Raw genomic sequence first — 21,705 nt, 5'->3', positions numbered from 1 at the left:
CATTTGATTTTTACCGTTTTGAAATCCATTCGGCTGATCTCCGGGTCTGGCACTATTACTTTTAGCATAGTTTAGCACAATCCATTGAATCTGATTAGACCATTAGCATAGCGCTAAAAAATTACCCAAAGAATTTCGATATTTTTAAAACTTGACTTTTCTGTAGTTACATTGTGTACTAAGACCGACAGTAAATTAAAAGTTGTGATTTTCTAGGCAGATATGGCTAGGAACTATACTCTCATTCTGGTGTAATAATCACAGACTTTGCTGCTGTGACATGGCTACAGCGGTTGTAGTGATATTACACAGTGCCCGAAAATAGTCCCCTTGGTAACTTTCAATAGCAGGGGACTATTTTCAGGCAGTGTGTAATATCACTACAAATGCTGCAACCATGTTACAGCAGCAAAGTCCTTGATTATTACGCCCGAATGAGAGTATAGTTCCTAGCCATATCTGCATTAAAAGTTGCAACTTTTAATTTTCAGTCTTAGTACACGATGTAACTACAGAAGAGTCAAGTTTTGAATAGGAAAAATATTGAAAATCTTTGGTTATTTTTTTGCGGGATGCCAATGGTCTTATCAGATTCAATGAATTATGCTAAGCTAGGCTAAAATTGGTACCGCCAGACCCGAAGATCAGCTGAATGGATTCAAAAACGGTAAGAATCAAATGTTTAACTCTATGGAAGCTGTAAAATTAAATAAGTGAAATTAACTCAAAATTTTAAGGCAGCATGTGTATACGATAAATGTTTATTAATACATGTTATTATTGTTATTAAATGTTATAAGAGTTATTGTGTATTCTTTTTCAAATGTCCAATTTTGTCAATCTGATGTTAAAAACTAAACAACATTACTGCTTGATTTATTATAATTAATTAATTTAGTTTTTTATATTTCATTTAATTTATTATTAGCAGACACATTTACCAAGCGTAACTAACAATTGGATAATCTTCAGAAACATTATTTTAAAATCCACACACACTGTAAAAGTGAAAGCTGCTCTACTTAAAAAAACTTACTTTATTTGGTCAATGTACATGTTCTTCCTTTAAGATCCTTTATGTCCTTTCTCATATACCTGCAATGATACAGGCATTACATTATGTGCATTTCCCAGGCAGGCCTTGGCCCATGCTGTATTAGCCAGGACTCAGATACCGAGCCAAAGAATGACAGGTACACTGCAGACAGACCTATTAGGAGCAATTATGGGGATTCCCAAAAATGACTTTCAAAATAGTAAGTTCATTTTTCCAGACCTTGTGCACATGTCTCCAAAAGTGTAGAGGAGTTGCTGGGACACGGTAGGAGTGGTCCATGTTAGTTTCAAAATTTTCCCTCCACCTGTTTGTGCATGTTGGAGGTTTGTATTTGTGACCCAAATTTGCTTCCAAGAAGATTAAATGAAAGCTAAATTACAAGCCTAGACATTAGCACATTTCACATAGTAGTCTTTAATTTTGCTCGGTACAGGTCTGTGCATCAATTCGGCTACAGTACGTAACCACACCTTAAGCCTTTTAATACTAATAGTACTATGTGTCTAATTTACCAAACACATGGGTATGATTGTGTGCGAAAGTGCTGTCAAATTTGACCCCTTAGCAATGACAGCAAGAGAAATCCTAACTCGCTTGAATGGATCTAAAAGGTTTTGCAAGTAACATGATTTTTAAACATGGAGACAGACCCCAAACACGAAATAAAGCAAGCGTAAACATGTGGAACATATGACATATATACATTCTTTCTTTTACATACAGTAAATATTTAATGTCCAGTATTTGCATGGACTTACAGGGTGCCTCTGTTCTTTACTCGTTCATTTTGTTATGATTGTCATGGAAATATTTGGTCAACCCCCGTTGAGTCACGCTTCACAGACCTCGCTAAAAAATGGAAAATCAAACTCCTTTTTGTTCACGAAAAACAATTTTGGAAGACATTGCACAGAAGGCAAGCACCCAGAAAAGATTATTGAGCAGTTGTTAAGGGGGATGAGAAATAGACAGCAAATATTTCCACCCTGCTAATGGCCACCATTACCCCCATTTAGATAATAATTGGGGATTCCGACCACACTTTGGTAAACTGTCAGGGAGGTGCAGAGCGCCGCTCCATTTCACTTCAATCAGAAAGAGAAATGTGAAACATGAGAAGAGCCAAACATTAGTCATTTCTCAGTGAGCATCTGGGCTTGAGAATCGTTCTCCACGTGACTAAATGGCATTTATAAAGCGGTAAATTCCAGTCCTTGATTTTGATTGGTCAATAGCTTCATTTACGATAAAACACAGCTATGACCGCTGCACCCAATGATCACTGCGCAGCCTCCATAGGAGGGTAAATGTGTGAAACATATGTCGCTTTTACATTGCATAGTAGGCTACCCAACGGTTTGGGTTGGGTCAGCTTACTTTTGGGAGCTTTTCACAGTAGTAACCGATACTTTTTTTAGTACCACCTAGGTTGGGGTTCCAAGAGAGCTGAGCTGATACCAAAACGTGACAAGAAAATCATTGATTGGACTGAGAGAATTCTCATTACCAGCGTCATCGCTATAATGCTAGATTAGCTTTACCTTCGTGCTTGCGCTGTCTCGAGCAAACCTCTTGTCATCTGTGATTTGTTGTAAATTCCCAAACTCCATTTTAGCAATGAAAACAACGACATGTTGAGAATCAGAAACACCATATCAGTTTTTTCCAGACTTGCAGTTTTAAGGCGGCACATTTCCAACCCGCACATCCGCCTATATGCTTAAATGCAACTTAAATGAGCCTCAGCCGAGCGCATTGAGGCAGACGTAGTGATAAACGCGATTTGCAAACATTTATTTCTGATGGTCAATTTTTATTTTGTTGTGGACTGAGAAATAAATGAATGTATGGGGATGTATAGCATTCCAACAACGTTCTCACTTGTATGATGTCACAGCAGTAGGCAGCACAAAAATAACGACACGCCTATAATCCCTCCTACTCCGAAGTGTTACTAAACTTGATGGTAAAGCGCATAGTAAAGTGGGCTGACCCGACCTGACCCAAAGGGGAACTATGCAATGGAAAAGTGCCAATACTGTTGCTTTTTACACTAGGAAAAAAAACTTTTCTTTATCCAAGTTGTGTTGATTTTTTTGCTTTGTGTTGTGTGGTTATCTTTTAATAAATTATTAAGTTATGAGAGGCATGAATGAGTGATGGCTAAAGAGGTTGCGGGCACGATGCAAACAACGGCCTTCAGCCAATACTTATTCTTTAATACAAATGGATTTGGCCAACACTATCTCATGGCAATTCGTTCGTATTTTACAAGGTGGCTAATTCATATAAATTCGTACTACCACATTCGTACATTTTTGTGGGGTTTCATCATTGTTTTTTTTTATTTTTTATTATAATCATATGTTTTTGCACGATTAACTACGTACAAATTCGTACGAATTAGCCAACTAATAAAACATGTACGAATTCTCATAAAATCAGGCTGATTTGGCCAACAATACCAACAGTGGGATTTGAAAAATAAGGGATTTTTTCATAATATATGCAGTGCCCACCAAAATGTGCACTCATCGCGCAGCTGTCATCGCACTGCATTTTTGTAACTGCACGCAGCTTGGCATCCTTTACCCTCAGGATGCTGTTCTTCTTCATTGATTTCTGATAAGACCTCTATTCTTCTTCTGTGGTGGGCTAATGTAGCAAAACATAACAAATACACCTAGTTGGATTACTTGATAGAAAGATGGAGAAATACGGGAAAATATTTAAATAGGACGATAGAATGGCAAAATACGGGATAATCCTAGGAAAAACAAGAGGGTTGACAGGTATGGGCCTGAGGCTGGGAATACGTGGCAAGAGCATTCGGTTAATATCATTATCTCATTTTTGACGGATATGGCATTTAACGGCTTTTGCGTTTGAGCTCTTTAATTGTTTTTATTGTGAACCAATGAATAGCTCCTACAGTCACAAGCCGTGAGCAAGTGTTATTTTGGTTTGTGGTCTTTGGCAAGCAGTCCTACTAAATATTCTTTAGGGCAAAATGGTGCACATAGTTCGCAATAAATGCATTTTTCAAAACATGAAATAAAAACAGAACTGAAATAATATGTTTTGCAGTTTCTTAAACCACTAAGAATGACGGATCAAAACCTGTGATTTTTTGCATCTTATTAAGTGAGTGTTTGACAGGTTTAATATTTTTCCCTTGACAAATGAGTAAAGGTTTCTCCAAATCCTGTGAAAAAAAATGTCTGGGTCCTCATAGGCATATTCAGACAGCAGGATAGCACGTCTGTTGTAGTGAAATCTGACCCTGCAGGACTGCAAGCTGGACTACATTCCCAACCACAAGTTACCTTCTTTCCATTTATTACATTTACTGAAATATATATGCTTTACTTATTTCTGCTAAGGTCTGAAAAAGTGCTACTTACCTGAGTTAACACCTAACGGACTGGGCAAGTCTTTAAAATTAGAGATCTCTTTTTATATGCACAAGAGAGTTCACAAACCAATGTTGGGCACTGTTGGAACCTCATTTATGGACTTTGGAAGTAGTTATGCATAAGGGAATGTAAATGTTTACGATATAACTTTTAAAAAATCTAAAATATCCTAAATTATTCAGTTTTCTCTTTAGTTTGCCTCCTGGGTAGCAGTACAGGCCAAAACCCGTTCCCATCTAATAGTCTACCGAAATATTTCAGATTGATTGCATGTGCCATTTTCAATAAAGGTTTAGTTGTCCTGTGAAGTATAAAGGATGGGGAATTTAGTAATTTTGGCAGGTTTTCAGTCCCACTCATATATAAAGCGATCAGTAGGATTGCACACTATATGGATTTACCACAATACGCTACGAGACGCTCAGCACCTCAAACTTCATGAACTGGGAGATATGTGGTGTGGTGAGGACAAATGACATTGCTGAAAGTCTTATACAGGTGAAGTTTTTGTATGATTAATACTCATACTTAAATTATCTCTCTGACACAAGTTCATATAAGGTAAAGTGAGTATCCAAGCAAATGTCTGGTGATTATTTTACCATCTTTATTGAGGTGGTAACGTCAGGTACTTTATTTAGAAATATCTCAATGTCTCCTTTGAATGGTTTTATTTTGGCAACTTCTGACTGTCATAAGTCTTCCTTAACCACAGTGGCGTTCCGAACTAAATCAAAATGAAAAAAAGATGTACTCATGTTTTAAACATGACCCTTTGACTGTACAGGTCCAGTAACAAGATTATTCAAGTGGAGGTCACGTTAGGTAAGCTTTTTGAATAAAAAAGGATATAGTAATACTGTAGTTGTAGTTTATGATATTGCAATTACCAAAGACAAAATTTTGCAAAATTTCAAAAGTTTTTTTTAAACCATGACACCTAAAGTCATATTCCATTGACAGTTTGTGTTGTGTACTCTACATTAAGAAGTGCTGTTGAGAAATTGCTTTATTATTTTAAGTCATATGAGTTTAAAACAACACAGAGGTAAATGGTGACTGAATTCAGTTTGGGGTGAACTACCCCTTTAATTTTACTTAATTTCACTTTTCTAGGCAAAAAAGAAACTGTTGACATACTGATGACTGTCTGTTTTTCGTGTGTCAGGATACTTTGAGAGGAACCCAGAATCACACCCAGAACAAGCAAGTTTTTCCAACATCCCACATTGCAATGAATACTCCATGGACCAATATTAGTGGAAACAAATAATATCCTTAAGAATTAAAGACTGACAAATCGTTCTTGCAGGCAAATGTTATTTTTTGTTTTTGAGTTTTTTCATGCCAACTATCTTAGCTGGTTGCTCTCACAAAAGTGACATGCAGCCTGTGAACAGATAAAACCAATATAAATGTTGTACTAGGTGTCTTAAAGCATCTCATATCTCTGGCAGGCAGTCATTTTACAGGTATTAATGCTTGTAACAGATATGCCAGGTAAAAAGAAGGTATACCAAATGCACTTACAAATATATTTAAATACCAGCAAGTGCATTTGTAGTACATTGTAAACCTTTGTGCTAAATAAAAGTGTATATAAAGTTATACACTACAAATACACACTGTTAAATAGTACTAAAAGCTTGTAATCATAGGGGAACTATTTTTAACGCTACAGAGCACCTTTATACCACGTCTGTAGAGCCATAAGTGGTGCTAAAGCATGACTAAAGCACCACGGTTCAACATAGCACAAACTGGTTCTGCACAGGTTCTACATAGGTAATGTTTAGCACTTAAAATGCTTCCAGTACGCGCACACTGTTCTTCACGTGCACTGTACCCTCGCATATGCGTAAAAAATTGACCATAATTCGACCTTTAAGTCATGCTCATGATACACGATTTTTTAAAGGGGGGATTTAATGGTATTTCAAGCATTCTGACTTATTAACACAGTTATAGAGTTGTTTCCTCATGCTAAACGTAGGCAAAGTGTCAAAACAGCAGTTGGACGTACTACAAAGTATTTCTGTGCCGAATGCACTTCGCCAGGGTTCGTACAAGTTTCGGCAAGTTTTTTTCGATTACAGTTCTAACTGACGTTTCAGGGGTTTTCGATACGTATCACTTCTTTATATGGGCTTCCACCGGAAAACTTCCCCCGGAAAACCCCGCCCACCCGTCAATCAGCAGGAGACGCTATAGCTGCTAACAGCTTATCACGCCACGAAGAAGTGTGTTTTTGGATGTAAGGAGAAGACATCCAGCCTTATGGAAACAATGGATATAGTTTATTATCCGGATTAGCAGCGGAGTTTTGCGTGTGTGTTTGATGCGCTGGATTTTCCCAACCGGGTCATGACGAGTTGCACGCGGTAAGTAAGACTTCTGTCTTATGTTGGAAATAGTCGCGTGCATATTATATAAATGACAGAAACATGTAGTGAATCATAAGTTAAACAGTGTTGTATAGTGTTGCATGACTCGTACTCCCTCCTCCCGCAGTATAACTCCTCCTTCTTCATTTTTTCGTACGTTATCAGAAAGATTCGGTAAAGCTAATCTTTCTTTTATAAATTTGATTAAACTAAAGACTCTTCAGAGATATAAAGGATGTCATACTACTCTATAGGTACTCCAGATTAACATCAGAAATGCAGAAACAGCGTGTGTTACGTGAGCTTTCAAATCTTCAGTCTGATTATAAAAGCACACGCATAAGTAGAATCTCGACAGATTTTTTTTCTTAAATCGTTAACATGCTCACACTACAAGATTTTAACAGCATGCCTCATCACACACTACAGGATATTATTAAGATTAAAATGCCAGAGCAAGCGCTAAACATCACCTTACAAAACTTTTTGGATTTAAATAAATGGAGATTATGACACATTTATTAATATTTTTCGTGTGTACATTTGCTAGCTAGTACACTAGCAGCTTTTTGCACTCACCTGGTGTGTTTAAATCCAAGCTGTTTTTTCCATTGCTCTTGTTTTTGGGGCAAGGATCATGATATTTTTGCACGGACAGGTTATTCAGGCATTTGTATTTTTTCTACACCCCAACAAGTCTTTATAAAGCAGCTTGTTTTGAGGTCTGTCATTCACCTGCCTTTCTCATTGGTTATTGTAAAAGTAATGATGTAATCATTCCGATTTAAAATCCTAAATATCAAACATGTTTTATAAGATCGGGGAGGCCCTGATTTTCTTGTTAGCACACAGGTATGTGTAAGATGTGATCTGTAAATGTCCAGTGTTGGGAAAGTTACTTCCAAAGTGTAATACATTATATATTACAAATTACTGTCATTTAAAAGTAATTAGTTACATTACAATATTACTGTCTCTGAACTGTAATGAGTTACACTACTTTTGCGTTACTTTTGAGTTACTTTCATCAAAATAACAGAAGTATGACTAGGCATTATAAAATTTTAAAATGTAGTTTGTTGCTGCTTATAAATCTAGTTATGTGTTGGCCCTCAAGCTTTGAGGCACATTGAAGACTTGTGGCAAAATACAATAACAGTCACTGTCAGAATCATAAACATAGACAAATGATCTGGTAAAAGTCTGGTAAATTATGGTACACATACCAAACACAATAGAGCCCACTATAATGCAACCTATAGCCTAATAACATGGTAAGACACGCAACCTCTTTTCATTTCTATTCTTTAATTCACTTTTAATTCAGATTCACAGCACAAACCTGGCATGCACTGGGTTGACACAACTTATCAAAAATTGCTATTGGAGGATCAGGCCTCAAGGAATACAGCTCATTTCAGTCCAATATAAGGATTACATGTAGACTAACATATAAAACACAGACAAACAGAGGAACACTGCTTTTTGCCAAACAATGAATATAGGCTCCCATACAAAGGCTGGTAAAAACTTTAAACAGTGATGTTTAAATGTATTATTTAGATAACCATGTTTAAGTCTTCACTGATGTTATGTTGTTGTTTAGGTTGCTGTTTGTAATAAAACTGTAGATAGCATAGGAATAGCCTAGCAATCTATTATGTATATGGACTGTAATCATAGCAAAGCTTACCTTGTCATTGCTGGTGTGATATGGATTTTACTGGCAAGATTTGTAAAAGTATATTTACTTCTGAGGTTCAAGCAGCACAGGAGACCGATAGAAACGTTCTTTTGCTTTTTAGTGCTCTTATTCGCAAAATTATGCGTGTGCGCGCTACTGGACCTGATTGCGACCACTTTAGTCAATGCTTATAAAGGACTTCCCAGATTCGGCTCTTTAAGAAACATGTCTATATTTGACGCGCACCGCGTCCAAATCGCATTTCAAATACAACATTAAAGTAAAAATGAACATGTTGCATACAGCACGTGGAAACAGACATACGCTGCGTCCCAAACCGCCTTCTTCCACACTATATAGTAGGCAAAGAGCACGAGAAGTAGTGCTTTTCGCCCACTATATAGTATGGAAGTAGGCGGTTTGGGACGCAGACACGCAGTCGCAGCTTTTTCATGTGTGGATGCTGGTCGCGCGCATTGGTCAAAAATAAAAATAACACGGTCTAATTTTGAAATGCATTGTTGTAACGCGCTCGTTACTAAGACTGTAACGAGTAAAATATTACCAAAATTTTATTAGTAATGCGTTACATTACTGCGTTACAGCAAAAACTAATATATTACTGTAATATATTATATTTTGTAATGCGTTACTCCCAACACTGTAAATGTCACACATTACATTCTACCAATTATTACCAATCAAGGTCCAGCACCCAATCCTCTCAGATCCTGAAAGGGAAATACAGAATAAATTCGGGCTGATAATCTTGTAGTAAGCACGGCTTTAGATGTTCTTAAGTATATCTTAAAAAGTACTCATTTTTGTATATTAAGTACAAAATTAGTGCATGAAAACATTACATTTAGTAAGTTACTGTACTTAAATACAGCATTGTGTAATTAGTGAAATTTTATCTGGGAAGGGGGCAAACATTAAGGAGGCGTTGGGGGGGCTGTGTGTCATTATCAATTATTATTGCAGGTGGAATAAATGTACTTTAACAAAATCTGAAAATAGTTTGAACTTTGAAACAATATATATAAAAAAAAGTTAAAGGTGATTTTGTAAAGATGCAAAAATAAATAGAATGGTAATGCAAGGTTGTTCTACAGTGCCATAGAAAAAAATTCAAGAATTTAATATTTTCCATGCAAGATATACAAAATTATTTTGCTTAAAAGTAAACTGTTCTAATCCAAGTGATTTTTACATTGTCTGGAGTGGTGCTTGAGCTTGCACAACCTGCTGTTGCAATGATCTGGTGATCACTGGATGATCGTAGTGCTGCCAGGTCATTTCTGTGCAGTTGCTAAGAAGTTCTGAGTGGTTGCTAGGTGGGTTCTTGATTTGATAATGGCTCAATTCAAAAGAATCTACCATATTTGGGTGCCTACAGCTCAACTCAAATTTATGTAAATGTATGGGATTTCTCCACTGGTTTTATAGTATGCCAGATGGAAAGTCCTACCATTTAGAAAAGTAATAACATACTTTTCCTTAACAAGAAGCACAATTTAAGGTAACATTCATGTCCATAACAAAAATGGTTTGGGACAACTTAGGGTTTGGGTATTTAAAAAAAGTATAGAAAATATGGATAGTAAATAGACAACAGCAACATGATATGAGTTTGTGTGTTGCTCTTTGATCAGATCCCGAGTTTTAGACCTTTTCAATGTCTCACAACAGCGTTTTGAAAATTCTTGTAACTCTGAGAAAAGAAATACAAAACAACCTTGTCTCAATGACATCACGGTCAGGTGACATCATTTTAAATGGATTACTTGAAAGACTATATACTCTTAACTATGTAACCTATTCACTCATAGTTTTAGATAAAAATAACCAGTCTACACTCTTTTTTTTTTTTTTTTAGAAAAAAAAGGTACCAAAGTTGCCACTGGGACAGTAGCTTTAAAAAGGTCCTACACTGTTAAGAGTAAAAGTTGAATCAACTTAAAAAATTACTTCAGTTGGTAACATTACTTCAAACTGGTAAAGTTTTTTCAACCTAAATGTTCTCACTTTACTGTAAGTAAAAAATTTTATATAAATATTTTCGGTGTTTCCAATTGAAGTAATTATTTAAGTTCATCCATCTTTTACTTTTTACAGAGTCATATGTACCATTTTAGTACATAAATGTACCTTTGAGGTACCAATGTGCACCTTTTAGGTTCAAAAAGTGCACCTTTTGAAAAGGTACCGCCCCAGTGACAACTTTTGTACCTTCTTGTAGGCTACCTGTTTTCTGAGATTGTATGTTTTCCACTTAAGTGTCCCCTCTGTGACGTTAAAGCAGTGTATTTGGGACAACTGACTTGCAACACTTCATTAAAATCAGCTGTCACATGGAAGTGGGCCAACCATTCTCAAAAGCAAAGAAAAAACTGGCTGTGATGAGCATCAACACCAGTTAGCTTAACAGACACTCTCTGAAACCTCAGGGGTGCCGTAGAGCTGGGGCAATATTTACATGTCAATCTTCACGAGGGGCGCAACTTTCCTCTTCACTCAAAACGGCACAGTCTTTGCCAAACAACCGGGCATAGTGTTTATGTTTACGCCCGGGACCCCCATCCGTACCTCGGAGAACGAGCAGCATCCACACAGATATGGAAGTCTTGGAAAATATTTTTGTAAGCTAAAGCAGCTTGAGAGAAAAACAAACAGCTGGGGAGAGGCACGCATGATATTCGAGGACTTGTGAAGAGTGGGGCTAAGTGTTATGGTTGGAGGGACTAAAAGGAGGTGAAGGGGAGGTGTTAGAAGGGGTGCAAGGGTCACAAGACTCCGGCGCTCCGGGTCGAGGTCGGGAGTTTGAGAGCATAAATCAAAGCTGTCCAGCTAATGGTGGCGGCCCTCGTTGGGATGGGTTTGATCAAACGGGATCGCATGTGACTGATGTCTGAGGGAAGTCGTCACTCTCAATAAATGCACAATGGTCTTGCAGACTGAGCTGTCATGGCTAGGCACCTCTACAGAAGAGAAGTGGGTTCAATTTTGCATAGTGTATTCCCCTCAGATGCCAAATATTGCCGTTTGTGAATGAATAAAGTTTGATCGAATTTACTCAGGGGTGTAGGAATGAGCCGAGCAGTGCAGAAGGGGGGAAATGAATATAAAACTTATTAACTGTTTAAAAGGGGGCATTTTTTAAGATGTAATATAAATCTTTGGTGTCCCCAAAGTAAATATGTGAAGTTTTAGCTCAAAATATCATATAGATAATTTATTATAGCATGTTAAAATTTGTAGGTGTGAGCAAAAATGTGCTGTTTTTGTGTGTCGTTTCAAATGCAAATGAGCTGATTTCTGCACTAAATGCCAGTGCCGTGGTTGGATAGTGCAGATTAAGGGGTGGTATTATCCCCTTCTGACATCACAAAGGTAGCCAAATTTCAATGACTTATTTTTTCACATGCCTGCAGAAAATGGCCCACCAAAACTAAGTTACTGGGTTGATCTTTATCACATTTTCTAGGTTGATAGAAACACTGGAGAACCAATTATAGCACTTAAACATGGAAAATGTCAGATTTTCATGATATGTTTTCTTTAAACATTGAAGGTCTTATAGCCCAACCTGATCTGCTGAATGTAAGCAATGAAAAATAGCAGTTAAAGTTAATAGTGCAATAGTTCGCAGATGCTTCTTTTTGATCTCAAATCTTTGTTTTGCATAGCTACACTTTTATTTATGTATTTGGCAGATATTTTATCCAAAGTGACTTACATGGCATTACAAGGCTTATTTTATCGTATAAGTGTTCCCTGGGATTGAACCCATGACCTTTTGCACTGCTAATGCAATGCGATAACAAGAACATCACTGACTATAATTTTGAGTAAATGTTGTACTCCAAAATTATAAAAAAAAAAATACGGGATAATCAAAGTTTATACGTTCCCAGGAGGATGGGAGATGTGCAATGGTTACTACACCCCCAAAATATTTGCTTTCAATTAATTCAGGAATTCTGAAATGAGAATTACAGCAATATTAATTTCCATACGTTAATGGATGACCTTGATCTCATAACTTAACACCATTCACCTATCAAAGCTCATTGTGCACATATGTCAGGTCATTCCAAATATTTATCAGACCCTCGAACAGAAAAAGAGAAACCAAGACACATCTACCACCGGATGAAATCTAAACGAGGAGCGAGTGTGTAATCATTTAGCATAGAGAGTCTATGACCTACAGAAGATTACTGGTCTTCTCGCTCCGCGCTGTCATCAAACCGCCGCTCACCGTTGAGCCCAGCAAGAAATGTTGCTCCGACGGGGACTATAAAGACTATCAATTCTGTTTTGTTTTATTCTCTGCAGATCCACTTCAGTAAGGAAGACTCCCCTGTAGTGACATTGCTTCTGTACGTTGCCAGGAACAACAAAGGTTTTGACTGCGTCTATTGACCCTTTGATGGCCCCACCCCAGAGTCCAATTTTGGTTTCTACACCCTCAAGCTCCTCTGCCAGGTCTGAAAGTAGCTACATAGTTTTCATAATTTTTCTCTCGGTTTCTGTCTGCGTAACTCGATACCTCCAGTTTTCTTTGCTTTCCAGAGATAAATTGTTTTGCCAGCGCTATTGCAAGTGCAATGAGATGGCAAAATATTTTGGTTTCAGTCCCTGGAACTTCCCTCCTGTTCTCTCTCCCTTACCTGCTGATGACACCACCGGAATTTACAACAATTGGATCATCTGACAGACCGAGCGAAGGCAAGAGAGAGAGAGACAGAGAAAGAGACTGCGGAGAGAAAATAAAATCATAGGGAATGGAAAACGTACCTCGCTCGCTCCGTGAAAAGCGCAGGCTATGATGTCCGACATAAATCACCCTGTATTTTCTTTTGTCAGTCGACTGTTTATAGTGCAGCCTTCCTTTAACAAATTCAATGAGATCGAGAATCATTTATCATTTTCCATGCATGGGATAAAGAGAAAGTTTTGGAAGAATGAAATTATAGGCAAATGGCATCAGGATGAGAAGAGACGTAGGGAGGCTGGATGAGCGATGTGAGTATGTCTGGGCCAAAGAGACAGCAGAGTAATTATGGTAATGATGAAATGATTAACAAGATCAAAGTGCCCTGTATAGAGAAAATAAGACACATATTATTAATAGGCTTAAATGAATCAAACGAGTGCAAATATAAGAAAACTAATGGATGTTACATTACATAAATGCATCTTATATTTGAAACATCCAAACCACACATGGACAACTATTCAGAGTAAGTGACATGTCATAAATCCTTTGAAAAAGTATGTCTGAGATGAAGCTCATTCAGCTCTGGTGGATATGCAGAGACTCATCTCTGATGAATGTGAGGTCATTAACTGTAGTATCAGAGGGTGTACAGGTTCGGAAATCCCCTGCTAAGCATCACGACAACTTCCGCATTCCTCCGGGACAGGATACCTTCCCTGCGGATTGTAAAGTTAATCATATTAAACATGAAGCTGCTTGTGTTAATCGTTGCAACATTGTGTTAATGATTAATCATACAACTTAAACAATAACAAGACTATTATTACTTCAATAAGATTTATTAGTTATTTAGTAATAATCAAGATTGACGCGCTAAGATTTGTATTTAAAAAAACGTTTCCTATCTTGCGTAACTATTCTTCTCACATATGCAGTAACAAGTTACTGTATCAGCTTTAATTTACTGTAAACAGAGAGATATACACAGCAAGGCCTTTGGCAGAGGCAAGTATTTAAAGTAAATACAATTTTATTTGCAATTAAAAATTACTTTCATATTACTAATATATCCATTTATTTTATTTGCTTTTATCATCTGCACACTGAGACAATCTGCTTTCTCTTTCTCTATATAATACCTTTACTTCTGCACTGCTAGAAAAATGGTCAAAATATGTACCTAGCTCCTTTGAAGATCCTATTATATGACCATTATGTACAGATTGATATATATTTGGTAACAATATGAAGAGTTTGGTCCCAAAATGCGATTAATGGCATTAAAAAAATATAGTTACCACCAAAATCAGTATTGTATCAGGTCAGTATTAAAAAGTAAATTTTTAAAGGACAAGTTTGGTATTTTACACTTAAAGCCCTGTTTTCAGATTGTTTATGATGAAATAGAACGGTTTTGACTGAAATTTGGACATATGATGCTGGCCCGAGAATTTTCGGGTGTTTGATGTATCAGTCCCCACCTATGGCTGTATGGGTGCACGGGAACAGTCCTTCCTAAAATGCATTGGACTTTCGTTTACAAATCTGTGAAACTCACCGAGTGGTCAGGGGTGTTCACTGATATGCTCACACAAAAATCGCTGCAAAAGATGCTTTCCAACAGGTTTTATCGTAGTTTTTGTCCAACTCCATTGACTTGTATTAGATGTGCTGTGAGGTACGGTATTACTCTGCACCGGGAACGTTGTTTGTATTCTTGCAACTGGCAAAGGCGGATTATCGCCACCACCTGGGCTGGACTGTCTATTATTTAAAGCAACACTATGTAGTTTCAATGTAAAAATGACTTACGGCTCCCCTGTGGGGTTGAAAAGCGAAACAGTGCCTGGTACCAGACACTCTTCTGCAGGCAGGGGGAGCGGCAGGGCTGTGTGCTCTACCCTCCACCGCCACTTTCAGAGTGTGCTTGTAGCAGCTAGGAGGCTGCTCAGGTTGCAGCAACAGTACAATTTGTCCAGTTAAAAGTTGTTCTATCACTGAAATAATTTTAGAGACATTATTTAAAGGTAAAAAAACTACATAGTGTTGCTTTAAGCTCTCAACGGAAGAATATACGGGTGTGAGGCGTTTGGAAAAATAGGTCCACAAGTTTACAACGAATGCTAAAACAGCTGTTGGAAAGCATCTTTTGCAGCGATTTTTGTGTGAGCATATCAGTGAACACCCCTGACCACTCGGTGAGTTTCACAGATTTGTAAACAAAAGTTTAATGCATTTTAGGAAGAATTGTTTCAGTGCACCTATGCAGCCATTGTAGAGGTGGTGGGTGAATAAAACAAAAAACGAAAATTCTCGGGCCAGCATCATATGTCCAAATTTCAGTCAAAACCGTTCTATTTCATCATAAACAATTTGAAAACATGGCTTTAAGTGTAAAATACCCAACTTTTTCTTTAATTTTACGCAAAATCTGATATCTGCTGTGTTATTCTGTCATCTTTTCTCTATTTTTCCCAAAACGCGATAAACACCAGTCATCTTTCTTTAAACAATTCAAAAAATCTGCTTTACCAAACACAGCGCACCATTCCATGCATTGTAAACAATAATTGCGGTGCTTTGAATACACATAGAATCCTAGTTTTCCTCATCTACTTTGTACTTCATGATCAACAAATAAAGGTGTTTTTTTGTGACGGCAAAGAAACGTAAGCCATCAAAATCTGATAATTTACGTGTGAGGCACTTGGGCGACAAACGACAGCTGTTGCTTGTTCTCACAAGACAGCATCAACTTGTTTCTCATCTTTTCCATAAAGTGGAAAATGCATACACTGTAAAAAATGCAACAAAGTTTAACCAACTTAATTACGCAAGACAATTCAACTAACATTTTATTAACTTTTATATCAAATTAGATTATATTACTTAGAAAAACAAGTTGAAATTGTTTAACTCTGTTTATTTTTTAAAGTGGTCGCAAAGGTACAATTTCAAGGCAAACAAACTCAGTGGGACCACTACACTGCTGTATAATTTGCATTTTATTTACACGGTGCATGACTGTAAATGCGAGATTGGTGGAAACATGACTATAAAATTACATGTGCATACAATTATTCTCAAAGTTTAGTTGTTTTTGCATCTGCATCAGCAACGGTTAAGTGAATCTTATTCACCTGTGCACTGTAAAATGTAATAAGTTGAGTTTACTTAAAAAAGTGAGGAAACTGATTGCCTCATAATTTTAAGTAAGTTAGTGTATTGCTTTTAAGTTGGCAAAACTTTATATTATTTGTAGCCTAAACTTATTCATCAAGTAAGGTAGAGTATTGATTTTAAGTTGTCAAAACTTAACAGTACAAGTAGACTAAACTTATTAATCAAGTAAAGTTAAGTACTCTTTACTTAAAACCATTAGTTGAGATAACTTCTTTTTGTTGTTCACTTTACTTGTAAATATAAGGAAACTGATTGCCTTACATTTGTAAGTAAGCTGAACTAACAAAAATGAGTAAAGCCAAAAAGCAACAAAATGAGGTTAAAACATTTATTTTAAACATGTTAACAGTGTACAAAGTAAAACATTTTTGTCGCACGCACACACACACACGCACGCACACACACACACACGCACGCACGCACACACGCACACACACACACACACACACACACACACACACACACACGCACGCACGCACGCACACACACACACACACACGCACGCACGCACACACGCACGCACACACGCACACACACACACACACACACACACACACACAGTGTTCAGTCACCCATCAATCTGGATACCCAAAATGCAACAATAGACCTAAGACAGTCTTGTTTCTGTTATTACAAACACAATGAACACACCTTGACAAACAAATTCAAAACTAGTTTTTTTTAGTGACTGCAGTTTTGGTTTTGTATCCAGGGTGGCATGTGACTGATAAAAAAATCACAAATTGCATCAACAGACCTACAGTAACAATCTTATTTCTGCCATCAGAAACACGCAAAATACAGCTTAACTAAAACATCAAAGTTTTGCAGCAATTAAAGTTGAGTTTTTCTGGAACTTGTATCCAGGTTGACGAAAAATAAAAACTCCAAAATGCAACAGATCTACAGTAACACGGACTTGTTTCACACAAAACACACTACTTCACATTAGTATGTTTTGTAGTGATGGCAGTTTTGACTTTAGTGATTTGTGCCCCAGGGAAAGAAAAACCCTGTGAATCAACTCAAAATAAGCTGTGAAGAGGTACTCCATATTTAAAACAACGATCAGTCCAAAAACTAAACACATGGCATGTGATCCTTTCTCAAGTCCATCCATGGCTGTGACACCCTACCAAATAATTGCTGTAAACCATGTGGAGAAATGTGTCTGTCCTCCGGCACCAGACTGAGAATTCCTATTGATAGTTGAGGTGGGTCACCATCACAGTCCTAATAAGATAGAAAATCAATATTAATATACATTCTCATAATACAAATGCAAAGTGGATGTGTCATTTAAAAATTTAAACTGTTCAAGGTGATGTTACTAGTTTTTGAAGTGACACTTGTAACAGCGCTTCGGTTGGAATTGCCAATAATAATCTGGATCTTTCAGCAGAAGCTTCTTTCCTGGTGGTGCAAAAACATCCTTGGAACATATTTTATTAATAATATCCTGTTAGAAAACTCTTCTATAGGTAAGGTATATTGTATAGGCAGCAGGTTGTTTTTGCAGAAATAATCCCCAACAGTGTGATCAGGACTCTGTGTCAAGCAGAGGGTCTTGTATCAAACTGAAGGGGCTTATTTCATGATAACAACCTGCTGTCTGTGCATTATCCCACTTGTTATGTGGCTATTTTACTCAAGGTAAGCAACATTAAATATTTATTTGAACTATTTTATTAGCTTATTTTTAACAAATACAGGAAAACCTGTTTATTTTCAGTTTTAAGACAAGACGTTCAAATGTCACAAACACACTATTTGGTTTAATCATTTGTAACTATAACATCATATGTTATTAAAAGACATTTGATTTAATTTTGTGTATTATTAAACTGTACCTGTCAAAATTATTTCCAGCATACGGGTTACAGCGTGTTTAAGCGGTTCTAAACTGTTTTGAATACATCTGAATGTAGTCGAAAGTGGACAGCTCAAAACGGTTTACACACTGTTAACATCTGTATTAAGCTTTGTTCACTAATAATGCGATCAACTAAAACCCATAGTGTCATGTTGATGTATTTCGCTACTGTCAGGTATACATCTCAGACTGATCTTTGAATATTTGATTTTTTGCTTTCTTTATAATTTTTGAATTGGTTATGTAATTGGCATAAAACCTTTACCTGGCAAATAAATTATGTTTTCATTTATTCACAGCATTTATCAGAAGTTATTGATACTCTTAATTGACGGAATAACTCAATGGCGGGGAAAGAGTTCAAAACTAACAATACAAATTTCTCGCTAGAAATGCAACCAAAAGTGATAATATTACTTTATTTACACTAAATGTGTGCTCAGTTGCTTTCTTGCCCACCATTTTATTTTATCGAACTCAACCAGGCTCCACCAATCCTGAGCATGTTCATGCATAGAATTGTGGGACAAAAGGATGTGCCTTGGTGCCTTTAATTATCTTCTATTTACACATTATTTCTTTAATAATGCTAATTAAATGCTAACACAAAAATTAGGACATCTCATATTGATTAAACGAGAAGAATACTAACCATGTTTGTTTTCAGGAAGTCTGTAGTGTCTTCTGCAAGAAGGATAGCAAGAACACAGAGAACTACCGTCCACCGAGCAGTGACATCAGTGATGTTCTGACGAATAATACATAAAACATTGAGATCAACAGTGAGAACAGATTACATAAAAGTTAGCAAATGGACTTAAACTATTTAAAACAAACAAACAAAAATACTTACTATAAGATACTCAAGAGAGCTTTTAAACTTTTCTTTCATTCAAAATCTTCTAAAACCGTGTTTAGCAAGGGATGAGAACAATTCTTGCTCGAAGTTTTCGCTTGCGACATGGTTGTACTCCACAGTAACGTTACTATATGAAAGAAGGATAACAAAAGAAACAACATATCAAGATTTAAAAAGTTTTGACATGCCCTAAATAAAATGTGTGTTAATTACCTGACTTTCCATGAAGGGTATGCGCTCTCTTCAAAGAAACAAGCTCCTGCTAAATAATAATAATAATATACAATTAACATAGTATATTGATTGATAGATACTAAAAAGCAATTGTAAAAACAACATTTTTAGCATTCACTCTATAAACTTAAAACGTTTTATACAGCACATCTCTTATTTAAAATAACTTGGCATTTTAAGGTATGAAATTATTAATGTTTTTTCTCCAGAGGTGGGTAGAAACATGCTTACTGCATTACATTGACTTGAGTAACAATTTTGAAAGCACCTACTTTAAATGTGCTATTTTACCTTTTATAAGCAGTTCTAAGCATTTTCATGTAGTTAATTATTATAAACCACACCAACACGAATTATAAACTCACTACTTAAGCAGTATTTCCATTGCATACTTTTACTTTTACTCAAGCAGTTATTACTATAAGGCCTAACTTTAACTATAACTTTTTATATAATTACATTTTTACTCAATCTACCTCTGCATATTAGTTACTTATGTCTGTTGAACGAAAATGTTTATCTTTAAACATTACATGATTAGCAGTTGTTGAGTTGCTAATTGTGATCAAATAGCATGCATCAGTTTTATTATTACCGACAAAATATTACTGTTTACAAACTGTGATTGTAATGTTGCGATAAAAACGTAGCAAATAAAAAATAAAAATGATATATAAGCACAAACTTACCTCCTCATGCTCTCATCTGGCCATGTGCTGTTGTCGTCTTCTTCAGTTAACCACTCAGTTAAGCCACCACTTACTCCTTGGGAGCATTACTGCCACCTACTGTGCAGTCATCCTTTTTGAAAACACTTGAAATTTTAAGTTGAGCTAAATTAATCTTTTAAGTTTAATCAAGTTGACTTGAGTTTGCATAGAAAAAAGTTGGGATTACTTAGTTAAACTAAGTAAGGTTAACAAACTTAATTAAATAAGTTAAGTTTACTTAATCTTTTTAGTAAGCTCAGCTATTACATTTTACAGTGTGGACAGATGGAGGAAACGTGAGAGTGCCAGAAGACACGGTCTGCTCAGAAAAAGTCAACAAGAGCAGATTCTCTCCGCAGTGTCTGGATGATAAAAGCAGATGAAAATGAACGTGTGTGTTTATATTCCACTCGAAGATAAAGAGATTTTGAGTTATGACTGTGTCTGAGCCATATGCAAACTACACTGAGAGAAAAGGGGGATAAAGAGTGCATAATCATGTATAAATTGGCATCACCAACTTCCACATACAGTACAGTAACAAAAATAATCCACTTACAGTAAACATTTTAAAACGACTCTTCTAGGAATACTTGGGGGTCCAAATGTTTGGCTTTCATTTTGAAAGAATAATAAACATATATTATACTGTATCATCAGCATAATAGTTTAGACCTGAAGGCGACATACATTATTTTTAAACATTTTTTAGTAATTGATATGTCATCTTATGTATTTGGTAGTATTTGTACATCCAATTTGGTATGTAATGATTCTAGAATATACAAAATCACACCTTGACAGAAAAGAGTTGCCATATTCATTTAATGAGTAAGAAATGCAAATCTCTTATATTTTTTGCATCATACATTTTAATATTTCCGGACTTAACATTTTAAATCTCTAAATGTGGTCTCAGACCATGTACCCAATTGCATGTTTGTATAGAAATTCCTAATCTTCCACATTTTTTAAATTTTAATTTTGTTGTTTGCTCACTGCAGGTCATGATGAATTGTATGGCAAAGACAAAGTCATTGAAAGTGCATTGAAATATATATCCGCAACCCACAACCCTACAGGGTATTGCAGCAACCACATCCCAACATTGATCTGATCCTAAAAATCCCCACATTCTTAATTCATGTCTAAAGACATCCAAAGATTCAGCGGAGAAGGTGAACGTGAGGGCAGAGGAGGGTAAAACAGATCTAATGAGAGAAACAGCATCTCTGCAGTAGCGGTAATGATTCTTTTCCCATTCACACTTCACTGCATCATACACACACACACACAAACCTTTGCTTCCTCTTACTGTTGTCTGTGTGTGCGTTCATTTATGTCTGCTGTAAATCTTTACCTTTAGTGTGTTTGGAGGCAGGGGGTTTGATAGTTTGAAGCAGAGGGTAAGGACTTTAACCGCCTGAAGCTGTCCGCTGAGGGAAGTTTTTTTCTTCATTCAACTCATTCAGCAGGTGTGAATGAAAGCCTTTGCCGTGTGTTAATTGGGTCATTTTGGTAATTAGGATGCACATTGAGAGGGTAATAACTTTATCTCTTTATGATAGGTTTCTCCAGA

General features: G+C 36.5%; 2 long non-coding RNA genes across 5 annotated transcripts in view; one reads left to right on the top strand and one right to left on the bottom strand.

Moving 5' to 3' along the window:
* The window catches only part of LOC129420824 (uncharacterized), a 94,553-nt gene extending 88,835 nt beyond the window's left edge, over positions 1-5,718 (top strand). The window contains exon 5 of the long non-coding RNA XR_008636926.2: positions 5,590-5,718. This is a non-coding gene — a long non-coding RNA (uncharacterized lncRNA). The remainder of the gene's footprint in view (positions 1-5,589) is intronic.
* An 11,249-nt stretch (positions 5,719-16,967) lies between these two features.
* Positions 16,968-20,140, bottom strand: LOC129441623 (uncharacterized). Of its 4 annotated transcripts, XR_012369103.1 has the most exons (5): positions 20,106-20,140; positions 19,396-19,444; positions 19,177-19,309; positions 18,976-19,071; positions 16,968-17,683 (listed from the first exon to the last, which is right to left on the bottom strand). It is a non-coding gene; the product is annotated as an uncharacterized lncRNA (long non-coding RNA). The 4 variants fall into 4 exon arrangements; XR_012369101.1 differs by having other exon boundaries at positions 19,177-19,444; positions 20,106-20,121; XR_012369102.1 differs by lacking the exon at positions 20,106-20,140 and having other exon boundaries at positions 16,969-17,683; positions 19,396-19,898.
* Between the last annotated feature and the right edge of the window lie 1,565 nt (positions 20,141-21,705).

This window comes from Misgurnus anguillicaudatus, chromosome 4 (genome assembly GCF_027580225.2).
Source record: "Misgurnus anguillicaudatus chromosome 4, ASM2758022v2, whole genome shotgun sequence".
NCBI lineage: Eukaryota > Metazoa > Chordata > Actinopteri > Cypriniformes > Cobitidae > Misgurnus > Misgurnus anguillicaudatus.
This window is presented reverse-complemented; position numbering and strand designations above follow the sequence as displayed.